General features: G+C 32.1%; 1 long non-coding RNA gene and 1 other non-coding gene across 2 annotated transcripts in view; one reads left to right on the forward strand and one right to left on the reverse strand.

Moving 5' to 3' along the window:
* Positions 1 to 13,825, forward strand: part of LOC116270016 — a 209,810-nt gene that overhangs the window by 176,569 nt on the left and 19,416 nt on the right. The gene's annotated exons all lie outside the window — the stretch shown is intronic.
* LOC116270187 lies at positions 8,810 to 8,995 on the reverse strand. Its single transcript, XR_004178112.1, has one exon. It is a non-coding gene; the product is annotated as a U2 spliceosomal RNA (small nuclear RNA).

Consider the following 13,825-nt stretch of genomic DNA (forward strand, 5'->3'; position numbering starts at 1 on the left):
AAAATATGTTTATCGCTGACCTCTTGGAATCTGCTGAGCTGGATATCTTCAGGGTTTAACTCTTAGCTCTTTACTTTAATACAGCTGTTTATCTTAATATTGCTTTTTTAAATTGTATGCATCCCTCTTTTAAAATGCTTGGTCTGAAAGATCCTAAAACAACTGAATTTTATGGCTAGCTTTCAATAGATAGTTCAACTGATTATTTTGCAGGCACAACACCAATAAGAGAGTCTTCAGAAGATGACTTCTTCTTCTTCTCTCTCTCTTTTTTTTTTTTTTTTTCCTTTGGACAAAGTCTCAGTTTGAGACCCAGGCTAGAGTGCAGTGGCCTAACCTCAGCTCACCGCAGCTTCAACTTTCTGGGCTCAAGCAATCCTTTCTCCTCAGCCCCTCAAGTACCTGAAACTAAAGGCACACACCAAAATGCCCGGCTAATTTTTAAAATTTATTGTAGAAATGGGATTTCCTCGTGTTGCCCAGGCTGGTCCTGAACTCCCAAGCTCAAGCAATCTGCCCACCTTAGCCTCCCAAAGTGCTAGGATTATAGGTGTGAGTCACCGCATCCAGCCAGACTGCTTCTTAAACCGTGACTCACCCCACTCAAAATATTAATGATTACCTCTGAACTGATAGTCATTCATCTTGAACAACAGAGGACACCGACAATGTTTAATTTTACCTGAGCCCTCTCCGCCAAGAAAGCAGCAATAGTTAAGAAATCCCTCCACTCTTTTCTTTTCCAGGAAACATATACTGAAAAGAACACCCATATGACTTAGATCAGACTCCCACCTGATCCTCTTTGTGTATCTATGACAATGCAAGGCACAGATTCTCCAAATTCTCATTTTTTTATCTCAAACATAATTACATACAGCGTTTGTTCCCCCAGAAATAGCTAGACGAAAGGTTGGCATTGTTGGCTGGCTGACTGACTGAGATTCCCTTAATTACAAAAATAAGATTAAAGAATTCTACCTACAACTTGTCTACGGCTCCCTATAAATGTGTAAGGTGCAACCACCCTACTGAAACACTCTGGTCTTCAGATATGAGGTGCTTTCTGTATTTCAATAGGCTGGATAAAATTGTTCCTACTTGTTTTTTGTTTTTGATGGGGTTAAACTCTGTGATTAAAGATGAAGAGTCGCAGATTGAGGGACTGATTCTAATCTAATCATATAGTGTCAAAAAATTTACTAACAAATTGAAACAAAAAGGGCAGAATTATGAGATGACAAAGAAATATCAAATGTTGAAAAATAGAAAAACTACAACTTATAGTAAAAGTTGGACAATCAAAAAATTAGATGAATATCTTTCAAAATATTTTTTACATTTTCATTAGAATATCATACTCAAAGCTCATATTAACTTATTATTTTCTAATTATGGACACTAGATTGGTGAATATAAAAGTTCGTTCTTTGGGTACAATGTCTTAAAAAACATAATGAAACCAATATCATGCAGTAGTTAAAAACTAAGCACAAATGTTATCATGCTTAAATTATGAATATAATTAAATTATAGTAATTTAATTTGAAAATATGAGTATTATTTGTGTTTAATTGAGTCACTTTAAAAATTGCTACAATTGTGGCCAGTCTTTTCATGAAAGAAATCCTCTGAAGCAGCCTGAAACGAGAGGACACTGACTTTGATCTAGGATCTCATTATATTGCTAGAAAATGTTTACAGATGGGATGAACACTGTGATTTTGAATAGCCACAGGTTTCTTGGGATGGCACATCATTAACTCAGCAATTGCTCCTCCAAATGCCCACAGAAATAGGCTGGGAAACCCTTGTTCTCCCAGTGACTATGGATCATCTTCTTATCTACTGTGTCTAGGAGTGACAAAAATATGAACAAAAAAAAACCTTACTTTATTTTATTTATGTATCTTAAGTTTTTCTTCATGTTAAACTAAATTATAAGAAATAACCTAATCTTTAGTTTCATTTTCAAAAAAATGAAGACTATCAATAAAGTTAAATATGCAAGTAATTATAAAATACATTTTATTATTATTTGCTTATTTTTAAGAAACATGAATAACTTTTTCATTATACAATGACAAAATATTGAAGAATTGATAGTATTTCTAGAATATAAATGTATAACCAAAGTAACACATAGGATGGGTATGGTCAAATTCCCAGCTTCTGCTCATGTCTGGTAATTTTATCCTATGGTGAATATTGGGGATGCTACTGTCATAATTCTGTTGTTGTCTGCCTTTCAAAAGTTTTAAGTTTGTCTTAGTTAGAAGGTGACAGTTTAATAAACTTAACTTTAAATAATGCTATTTAAGACTTCTACCTCATGCTTTCTTTTTAAATTTTTATTAGATGGCTTTCTCGTTTGGGAAGCAGAATATAATGACATAGGATTACCTATGCACCTATACAAGTCCAAACTCACTGTTTCATTTTTGGAGCAAATAATAATTAATAACCATAATGTTGGCTTTGAAAATATAAATCAACCTATAAACATATCTTGGAAGATTTGATTATATTTACCAGAGTATAAATTCTATGAATCTTGCAATATAGAATAAATAGTACAGTGAGTAGATATGGGGAATAAGGAATGTTGAAATAATGTTTGGAGTGGATACGTTGCTCTCTTCATATTCAAAGATAGAAACCTGGAACACAGTATAAAACTAGCAGTTTGTGAAAAACAGTGATAAGAATATCATGTAAGGCCATAAAAAGAACAGGAATGGAAGAGAGGGAAGTGTCAGTGACATAAATTCTTCAAGTCATAGTGGTAAATAGACTTTGTTTATAACCAACAAATAAAAAACTACATATAAAATTATAGTATTTAAAATTATATTGATAACCACCATCACAGAAGCAGAAATCAAAATCCTTATTTCCACCACTACCCAAGGACTCATTCCTCAGAGGAGGTGATATCTGTTATCTAAAGAACATCTATAATTTTTGAATACCACAGTGAATTAATAAAAACAAATCAATGTAGAGATACCTCCTGGTAAAATTTCAGAAGCCCCAGGATAAAAAGTTATAAACCTCTACAGAGTAAGAGAAAGAAAATAGAGAAAAAAGAAAAACATTAATTTACAAGAGTCAGGTTGATGCCAGACTTTTAATCACCAAAATCCTGAAAACTAAAATAAAAAGGAGCAATGTTTCAATCTAATGATTGAAAAATTAATGTCATAGTATTTAATCTTCTTGAGTTATCTAATCGAGTGATATTTTATTGGGAGATATGTTTGTTTCTAAACTGCTAGTTTATTACAAATGAAAAATAGCTTTATACTAAAAAATAATTTTTCTTGTCACTTGAAGCAATTATTGAACAATTCCATTGCTGAAGAATAAAATTTAGGGGGAGGTGGAAGGGAGCTGAAATATTTATAGTGCAACCAAGAAAATGAGTAAGATGTGAAATAAAAGGTATTTTAAAACAATGCAACAGTATTGTGCTAGAACAAGCATGCCAAGAAATAACTGTTAAAAGATTCTTGTGTATATAAGCATAAGAAACAGCATCCAGAATTTAGTCATTATAATTTATTCAGAAGTATCTCTGAGACCCCAAAGTATTACTAGTTCTCTAAATACCAGGATTCACAGTGAACAATAGAAAAATAAAAATAATTCTATCAATAAGTACTTACATAAAAACTCCTTTAGAATATATATGAAACATACAGGAACTTGGAGAATTTCCACAAAACAAGTGCACATTTAGCCATATACACTTTTAAACTTAAAATGTATTTTCAATAAAGTTCTCTTATTATCAAATTCTATTGTACTCTAAACATATATATATATATATATCGTATCCCTCTACACACTGAAACCTTTCTCTGTCAATTAGTAACCTAGCTCAGAAAAGTAAATAAAAGCAGTGAACTATACAACTCAATATTTTGGTAATTACCCACTGTATAACTATCAAATGTTTGTGACTATATTTAGAATGCTTTCTTCTGAAATACATTAAATGTCAGAAATATGTACTTGTAATATTATTTCTAATTAACTCTTCATAATTGCAAATGCTAAGAAATATTTTGAGACACATATTCTAGTTTATACATTTTAATAGTGTTCATTGAAATTAATTTTCTACTAATATCAGTCAGAAAGACTGAATGCATGTATAACTGATCTTGCTTAGGAACACAAATGTATATATGTCTTTACTATGGAGCTGAAGATCCCAAAAAAGAATCTTGGAATGAAAATCTTTTATAGACTTTTATAATTAATTTTAACAGATTGTTTTATAACTAATTTCTCTGACAATAGAAGAAACAGGCACAATAAGAGAAACTGATCAATTTTAAGAATATGTTGGAAATGTATTGCTAAGACAAAAACAATCCCATTTTACTGAACTTTGGTTGCATACCTAAAACTTGTACTAATGTTGTCAAAATTATTAAGAGGCAATTAAAAACGGAAATTTAAAAAGCTTTGTTACCTATTTCTGCTACTATACATTTCGCTGTCAACATTTTATTTTATTTTACTTTATTTTAGACTTTATTGTTTCTAGGGCATTTTTAGGTTCACAGCAAAATTTAGAGATTGCTATATATCTCCCACTTTTACACATGTACTTACAACATCCCCAATCCCCTATTATCAACATCTCTAAACAGAATGATATTTAGTTATAACTGGTGAACATTCATTAGCGTATCATTATCACCCAGAGTCAACAGTTTACTTTAGGGTTTACTCTTGGTGGTGTACATTCTATGGGTTTTGACAAATGTATAATAGTGTGTATACATTATAGTACCATAAATGGTATTATTACCACCCTAAAACCCTGTGTTTCCACTATTAATCCATTATTCTATTCTTAACCCCCTCCAACCCTTGGCAAACACCAATTCTTTTACTGTCACCATGGTTTGGCCTTTTCCAAAATGTCATATTTGGAATCATACAGTATGTAGCCTGTGATGGTTGATACTGACTATCAACTCCATTGGATTGAAGGATGCAAAGTATTGATCCTGGGTGTGTCTGTGAAGGTGTTGCCAAAGGAGATTAACATTTGAGTTAGCGGACTAGGAAAGGCAGACACACCCTTAATTTGAGTGGGCACCATCTAATCAATTGCCAGCGTGGCCAGGATATAAAGCAGGCAGGAAACCCTGAAAAGTCTACACTAGCTTAGCCTCCCAGGCTTCATCTTTTTCCTGTGCTGGATGCTTCCTGCCCTCCAACATTGGACTCCATGTTCTACATCTTTGGGACGCAGACTGGCTTCCTTGCTCCTCAGTTTGCAGACAGCCTGTGTGGGACTTTGTGATCATGTGAGTTAATACTACTTAATAAATTCCATATATAGATATAGATATATAGATCCTATTAGTTCTGTCCCTCTAGAGAACCCTAATACATAGGCTTTTCAAATTAAGTTATTTCACTTAGTAATATGCATTTAAGATTTCTCTGTGTCTTTCTATGGCTTGATAGCTCATTTCTTCATAGCACTAAATAATATTTTATTGCCTGGATGTACCAGAGTTTATCCACTTACCTACTAAAGAACATCTTGATTGTTTCCAAATTTTGGCAATAATAAATAAGGACTTACCTCTGTGTATGGGTTTTTGTGTAGACATATGTTTTCAACTTCTTTAGATAAATATCAAAAAGCACAAGTATTAGATCATATGGTAACAGTACGTTTAGTTTTGTAAAATACTGCCAAACTGTCTTCTAAAGTGTCTGTGCCATTTTGCATTCTCATTGTCAATGAACGAGAGTTCCTATTGCTCTGCATCTTTACTAACTTTTGGTTTTGTCGGTATTTTGGATTTTGGTGATTTAAATAGGCATGTAGTAATATTCCTTCAGATTGCAGTTCCCTGATGTGGAGCATCTCTTTAAATGCTTACTTTCCATCTGCATATGCTTTTGGTGAGGTGTCTTGTTAAGGCCTTTGGTCTATTTTTAATCTTTTTAAGTTTTTCTTATCTTATTTTATTTTTATTTTTATTTTTTTTCTATTTTTAAGAAAGGGTCTTTCTCTGTTGCCCAGGCTGGAATGCCATGGCACAATCATGGCTCACTTTAGCCTCAACCTCCCAGGCTCAAGTGATCGTCCCACCTCCGCCTTCTGAGTAGCTGGGACCACAGGCACCTGCCACCATGCCTGGATAAATTTTTGACCCATTTCATAATTGAGATGTTTATTTTCTTAAGTTTTAAAAGTTCTTTGTATATTTTGGATAATAGTCCTTTAACAGTTGTGTCTTTTTCAACTATTATCTCCCAACCTATGACTTATCTTCTCATTTTCTTGACATTATCTTTTACAGAGCAGAAGTTTTTAATTTGAGTGAAGTCCAGCTTATTAATTATTTTTAAATGTATTTTGCCTTTGGTGTTATAGCTAAGGAGTCATCACCGTGTCCAAGGTTATCTAAGTTTTCTTCTCTGTCATCTCTTAGGAGTTCTATAGTTTTACATTTTACATTTGGGTCTATAATCCATTTTAATTTTTGTGAAGGATGTAAGAGTTGTGTCTAATTTAATTTTTGCTGCATGTTATGTCCAGTTCTTTCAGCACCATATGTTGAAATGACTATCTTTCCCTCATTGTATTACCTCTTTTTTAATAATTTGACTATATTTATGTAGCACTATTTCTGAGTTCTCTTTTCTATTTATGACCGATTTGTCTACCTTTTTGCGTATCACATTGTCTTGATTACTGTAGGTTTAAATTTAATCTTGAAGTCAAGTATATCAGTATTCCAAATTCTTCTTCATATTTTGTTGGCTCTACTGAATTTTTTGCCTCTTCATATAAAATTTAGAGTCACTTTGTCAATATCCACAAAATAATTTTCTGGGATTTTTACTGGCATTCTACTATATCTATAGATAAAGTTGGAAAAAACTGACGTTTTGACAGTATTTTTTCTTCTTATCCATGAACATGGGATACCTTTCCATTTACTTAATTTATCTTTCATTTCTTTTATCAGTTTTGTAGTTTTTCTCATATAGATCTTACACATACTTGGTTATATTTATACCTAAGTTTTTCATGTTAGAAGGAGCTAATGTCAATGGTATTGTGTTTTTAATTTCAAACTTTACTTGTTCATTGTTAGTATATAAAAAAAAGCAATTGGCTTTTGTATATTAGCTTTGTATCATACAACCTTGCTATATTCATTTATAAGTTCCAGGTTTTTTAAAATTATTTTTATTTTTTATTTTTATTTATTTATTTTTGAGACAGAGTCTCTCTGTCGCAACTGTTTTTATTTTTTATATAGATAATCATGTCATCTTTGAGCAGATATTCTCATTTCTGCCTTCTCAATCTCTCTATATTTTACTTTCTTTTTCTGTATTACTGCATTGGCTAGGACTTGCAGTATAATGTTGAAAATTAGTGGTGGCAAAGGTCATCCTTACCTTGGTCTTTTCTTAGTGAGAAAAGTTTAAATTCCTCACCATTAAGTATAATGTTAACTGTAGTTTTTGTTGTGAATACACATTGAAGAATTTCTTCTTCATTACTAGGTTACTTAGAGGTTTTTTGTTTTATCATGAATAGATATTGAATTTTTCAAGTACTTTTTCTGTATCTATTGATATGATTTTTTTTCTTCTTTAGTCTGTTGATGTGATGGATTATAAATTGATTTTTGAATGTTTAAGCAGCCTTGCCTTCCTGGATATATCTCAGTTGGTTGTGATGTATAATTCATTCTATATATTATTTGGCTTAAATTTTTCGTGTTGTGTAGAGAATTCTTGTATCTATGTTTATGAAAAATATTGGTCAGTAGTCGTATTTCTTTGTACTGTTTTTGCCTGGTTTGGGCATTAGATTAATGCTGGCCTCATAGAATTTATTAGGAAGCATTCACTTTGATTCTATAATCTGAAAGGCATTGCAAGAATTTAGTATAATTTTTTTTTCTAAATTCCATATTAGAATTCACCAATAAACCCATTTAGGCCTCAAACGTTCTGTTTTTACACATTATTAATTATTCATTATAAAATAATTATAGGTCTATTTAGATGGTTACTTTCTTCTTGTCTGAATTTTGGCAGATTGTGTCTTTCAAAAAATTGGCCCATTTCATTTAGGTTTTCAAATTTGTGATCATAGAGTTGTTCATAGTATACCTTTATTAGTTTTCAGTGTTCATGAATTCTGTACTAATAAGCCCTCTTTCATTTCAGATGTAATTTGTTTCCTTTCTCTCTTTTTTTCTTATTAAAGTGGCAAAAGGGTTATTAATTTTATTGATTTTTTTTCAAAGAAGCAGTTTGGGGTTTTATTGATTTTTTTTCTATTGAACGTCTGTCTTTTATTGAGTTCTACTTTAATATTTCTTTTCTTCTGCTCATTGTAGATTTAATTTACTATCATTTTGCTAGTTTCCTAGGGGAAGTCCTTCTATTATTGATTTTAGAACTTTATTATTTCTATTTTATATTCAAATCTAGAAATTTCTAAGCATCATTTTATTATAGTCCACGAATTTTGATATATTTTACTTTCATTTTCATTTAGTTCAAAATATTTTCAAATTTCTCTTAACAGTTTTTCTTTGACCCATGTGTTATGTAGAAGTGTGTTGTTTAATATACATACATTTTACAATTTTTTCTCTTATCTCTCCTGTATTGATTTCTAATTTTATCCCATTGTGGTCTAAAAATTGACATTGTTTGTTTAATGAATTATCTTAAAACTTGTAACAATGTTGGCTTCTCAAGATTTTACATTCTTTCTCTCTTTCTCTCTCTCTTTTTTCTTCTGTCTCTTCCTGGCAGTACTGCAGTGCCAGGTTAATGTATGGAGTAGACAAAACAAACTTATGTTCCATTTGCTATTTCAAACAATCCATTTAATATTGTCCTGAGAACAGGAACATATAAGATATTTAACTGATAAGAACAGATACTATACATGATCTTAATCAAAAGGCTGAGAAGTGATTTCTTTCTTTTGCTTGATGCAGTCTCTAATGACAAGGTTCTAAGAGGTGGTGGACCCTCAGAGGTAAATAGCCAAGGTCTTTGAGTTACTACTTACAGGAAAGGGAGAGATTGTCAGCCAGTCTGAACTGTAAGTTAGGACAATTACATGAGAAAATTATACAATTATATTTGATTAAGCCACTAAAATTTTGGAGATTTTTACATAATTAAGTCAAGACTCCTAAACAAATACAACCATAATATGCTTAGCTACACAAAATCGAACAATCATAGCTATACATATATCTAATCAAGATTATATTAAGTGTGATCCTTGAACAAATGTGACAGAGATGTCACCTATATTATAATTAGCATGTCTGGCCAGATATAGCTAATAAAACATTGTGATGATTCTGACATGACTATATCATCAGCCTTCAGCAACTATAATACATAGAAGACAATAAATGATAATCCAGATGCTGATGATATAAGCACAATTCAGAGAAAAACATTTTTCTAAGCCCTTCATCATAAACCATTTCATGCATGTTTATGTGTATTAAGACCCTAACTTAATTATTTTTTAAATGTTTGTAAGTTAAACATAGCTTTTACTTATTCCTTGGTTTAGGAAAAAAATAGTTTGTAGTAAAGTCATGCTTGCAGATACTCATATAGAGAAATGGAGACCTAAGTAATTTGGACCAACCTCCCTGCTAAGAAAAGCTAGAAATTCAGGAAATATTTTTGTTTTGTTTTGTTTTTTAAACTCATTAGGTAGAAACAGGAAACTAATAAGGCAGTAAAGGAGCATATAAATAAAAAAAGGAGTAGTACTGGTATTTAGCTACTTTCCCCCTAGAAGCATCTAGTAATTCCAGAAGAGGAAGCTGATATATAAAAAAAGTTAAACAGATACTTTGACAGCCTAGAGGAAATAGGGAACAAAAAAATATGGAGTCCAGAAAAATCGCAAGTAGAAGAAGCTTTTAAACCCCCTACACTTTATCTTAAGACCATAAAATGATAATTTATACTGGTGAGAATGAATCAGAAATATACTAGCATGTTCAGAAACTGCAGCCTTGCTCTAAATAATCTAAACTTTTCCGAACAGATTAAGGTTATCACAGGTTGCTATTGCCCTTGACATACAATAAAAGTAAACGAACATCCTCTTTACAGGGATGTAAATTAATTCTACTCCTTGAAATATCTCTATAATTCTTATATATGGTATTTACTATACTTTACACCTTACTTGGAAGGAAACAAAACTCATTATTTTTACAAAGCAAAACACAATAAAAAATAAAAATAGACCTGGAAGAGGTCCAGAAAATGTAATTATGTAGATAATGCTTAACATGTTCTAAAAGATAGAAGATAAGATAGACAAATATGGCAGAGAACTGAAAAGTATATAAATCAATAAAATAAATATGTTTAACAAAAGAATACACTAAGCTGAAGAGAGAATAATGAGCTGGAAGATAGGTTTGAAGAAAATATCCAGAATGAATATAAGAAGTAAAACATGAATAACAATTAAGGGATAGAGGATAATACGTAGTTACAGTTATGTGGTCTAATCTGGGTAACTGGAGACTGAAAAATAAGAGAGAGAAAATAAGGCTGAATAGTTGAAGAAACAATGCCTGAGGATTATTCAACCAGATGAAAGATAGCCAGCTAAAGCCTTAGAATCCAAATAAGAATGAGGCGAAAACAAACTAATGTAGATTTATCACAATTCAGCTACCAAATAAAGGCATAGAAGAGTATACAAGGCAGCCAGGAATTGAAAAATAAGGATATCAGAGACAATAAGAATAGACTAAGTGAGCTCAATCTTCGCTGAATATTTTTTCTTCAATTTATACCTAATTTTCAGTGGACTGAGCAACTAAATAGAATTCTTTAACCAGAGTCTTTGGAAGATTCATGTGAATCAGAAAGTAAAGTCGAAGTTTAGCTATACTAAGACAGTCACAACTTGAGGGAACAAGATCATGTAGAAAAAAGAACTTCAGAGAAATGATGTCAAAATCTGGTCTGCGTCAACACACTAATGGATTTTTTTTCTCAGACTGTGCATGAGGCTAAGAAGCTATGAAACTAAGAACATTCAACAATCCCTTTGTACTAGGAACACAAAGATTAGAGTTCAAAGACCATGAGGTCATTATTTGAGACCTCATATGGGGCACATTTTAAGAGTAAGGGCAAACCACAAATAATAAACCTTAATAAAATTAAATGCAGCCCCTAATTATTACTATCTCTACTTCAAATAATGTAATCAGACTATATATAACCTTTCATTGTAGAAAGATAAAATCAATGAAACCCATTAGAACAGCACTTTCCAATAAAACTATGGTTTATGGTAGAAGCTGTACTGTCAAAAAGTGTAGTCACTAGCCATACAGATTATGGAGTTTTCAGATACAAGTAACTTGATTTATTACAGAAGTTATCCAGAGAGAAATAGAGAAGAGCAGTGAAGAAGCAGGTTAAGAAAGAGAAAGGAGCCAAGCAAGGGTGTTATTTCAAGTAAAATTCCCATGTCACCCTGATGCCACAGGAAACTTTGACACATAAATTGCACCAAGGAATTTGTCCTACTTCAAAGAAGACCCTACAATGTTCTATTTATTTATCAATCTGTCATTGAATATAGACTCCTCTAAAGGAGCAAAATTTCCTAGGAAATCTTGGTTCTTTCCATGCCTAAGTAGAGTCATCTGAGGAAACTGTGATGTGAATGATAAGGGTTGAAGTACAGGGAAGCTAGAGAATGGACAGAGGAATGAATACCCTGGTGTGCAAGTGCTGACAGCAGCCTCCACAGCAGAAAGGTAATGCACACAATGACAGCGATTTCTCACATAAATTGTAGCAGCAACACCCAGGAACTTGTTAGAAGTGCGAATTCTCAGATCAACGTTCTCCATCTTGTCATTTATCTCTTTTTACATATTACTATTTTAAGTATTATTTAAAAATTTATCATGTGGAATTTTGTTATCTGAAGCTCCCACAAATTATTATCTATCGTATTTTAAAAGTATTCTTTCAATCAGTATGTTTTTAATGTGCCAATAAATTTTTAATTCAATGTTGGTTTTTTGACATCACATTATTTTGGTCCTTTCTGCCTTACTTAGGATTTTTCATTTATACATGAGCCACTCTATGTGTTTCAGGGAAGAATTTGAATCTTACACTATAATTATAATATAAGAACTGGGAGACCAAAGAATAGGGAGCGTGTTTCTGTTTTTCAGAAAAATGGAACGTGCAGGAATTTCAAGGGAGGCATCACAGGTGACAGCAGCTTCTGAAAAACAGAGTGTGTGGTTCTCAGAGAGATGGGTGAACAGTCCTGGCAAAACCCCACGTCTGTCATATACAAATGCCACATGCCTATTCTAAGCTTTTGCCAAAGAATAGTAATTTTGCTCATTTTGCTTTCCATCTCATCCAAGTTCTTCTCATTAGCTAACCCTAACTAAAACTCTGCTGGAAGACAAGGAGGGAAAAGTAATTTCTAGTCTTTCAACCCTTTGACACAGAGGGAATTTTAGAAGTTGGAATAAAACTTCATATCAAATAAAGTTTCTGGACACATTTTCCAATTATATCGTTTACTGTTTTGCTGTTTGCCTGATGGATTTCTCTTCATCTTCTGAACCCTAACTGTGGGTTTGAAAATAAATAATACAGTGTAGTTTTTGTAGCATCTCCTAATAAATGTAAACCTTGCTTAAGGAGGACTCTTAAAGGAAAGGGATGCTGTGGAAATGTAGTATAGTTTAGAAATACCAATTTTGAAAACAACAACAACAACAAAAAATCCCAGCTCTTCCGGAATTAGTCATGTCACATAGAACAAATTTTTAAATCTCCTTAGCATGCTGCCATGCACAGACATATTTCTTAATAAATGTTATGGTTATATCTATTATCCTCTTCATCAATATCCAAGTTTAACTTCTCTGTGAAAGAGACCCTTGATTCAATATATAGATTTGAGTCATTGAGTTCAAATAGCTCAATTTAATACCACATGGATTCTTTCTTTAGTCAGAACTTTGTAAAGATAACAGAGAGATTTCCTGAGAATAACTGAACCCATACTCTCTCTTAAAAGAGCTATAAATATTTTATTTTACATGCTGTTGGCCTTTAGATAAAAGAAAGTACTATCTCTATCTGCACTGATACATTTTTTCCAACTCTTAGAAATAAGTCAGTACAAATTTATTTTTCTTCAGTCCCAAGAAGAGTCCCCTGTTATAGCTCATCAAGCAAAGGGTATTTCACAAAGAAGGGATGGTTTTAATCTCTCCTATTGTTCCAAATAATCTAAATTCCAGATGGCATAATTTTGCTTCCATGATGCTATATTTTTAACTGAAATTAGAAATCTTCCACATCCTTCTCCAACAAAATGTTTCATTTCTACAAAGCATAAGAGGTGACTTGGAATTTTCTTGACCCAGTCTTATTTGCAATCCATTGTAAAATTTAAAAAAAAAAATAGTTAAGAGCTCAGTGAAAAAGATAAACACACATCTTCCTTAGTTTCTTTGTAGCTTTGGTTAAAGGACTTGTCGTCATGATCCATTTAGTCTCATTGAATCTTACCCCAAGTTTGGGGCCAACATTTATTAATACAAAATGTACTTTTAGAATGTATAGTTCTATTTTATATATCCCTGTCAGACTCTGAAAGAAAAAGTAACATTCGGAGATACTCAAATATTTTTTATGTCCTTTGGCCAAATAACTTTAGTGCTGGTTTCCTAGGGCTACTCTAAGGACTGTAACTGATTGA

The sequence above is a fragment of the Papio anubis genome, chromosome 13 (assembly GCF_008728515.1).
Source record: "Papio anubis isolate 15944 chromosome 13, Panubis1.0, whole genome shotgun sequence".
Lineage (NCBI taxonomy): Eukaryota > Metazoa > Chordata > Mammalia > Primates > Cercopithecidae > Papio > Papio anubis.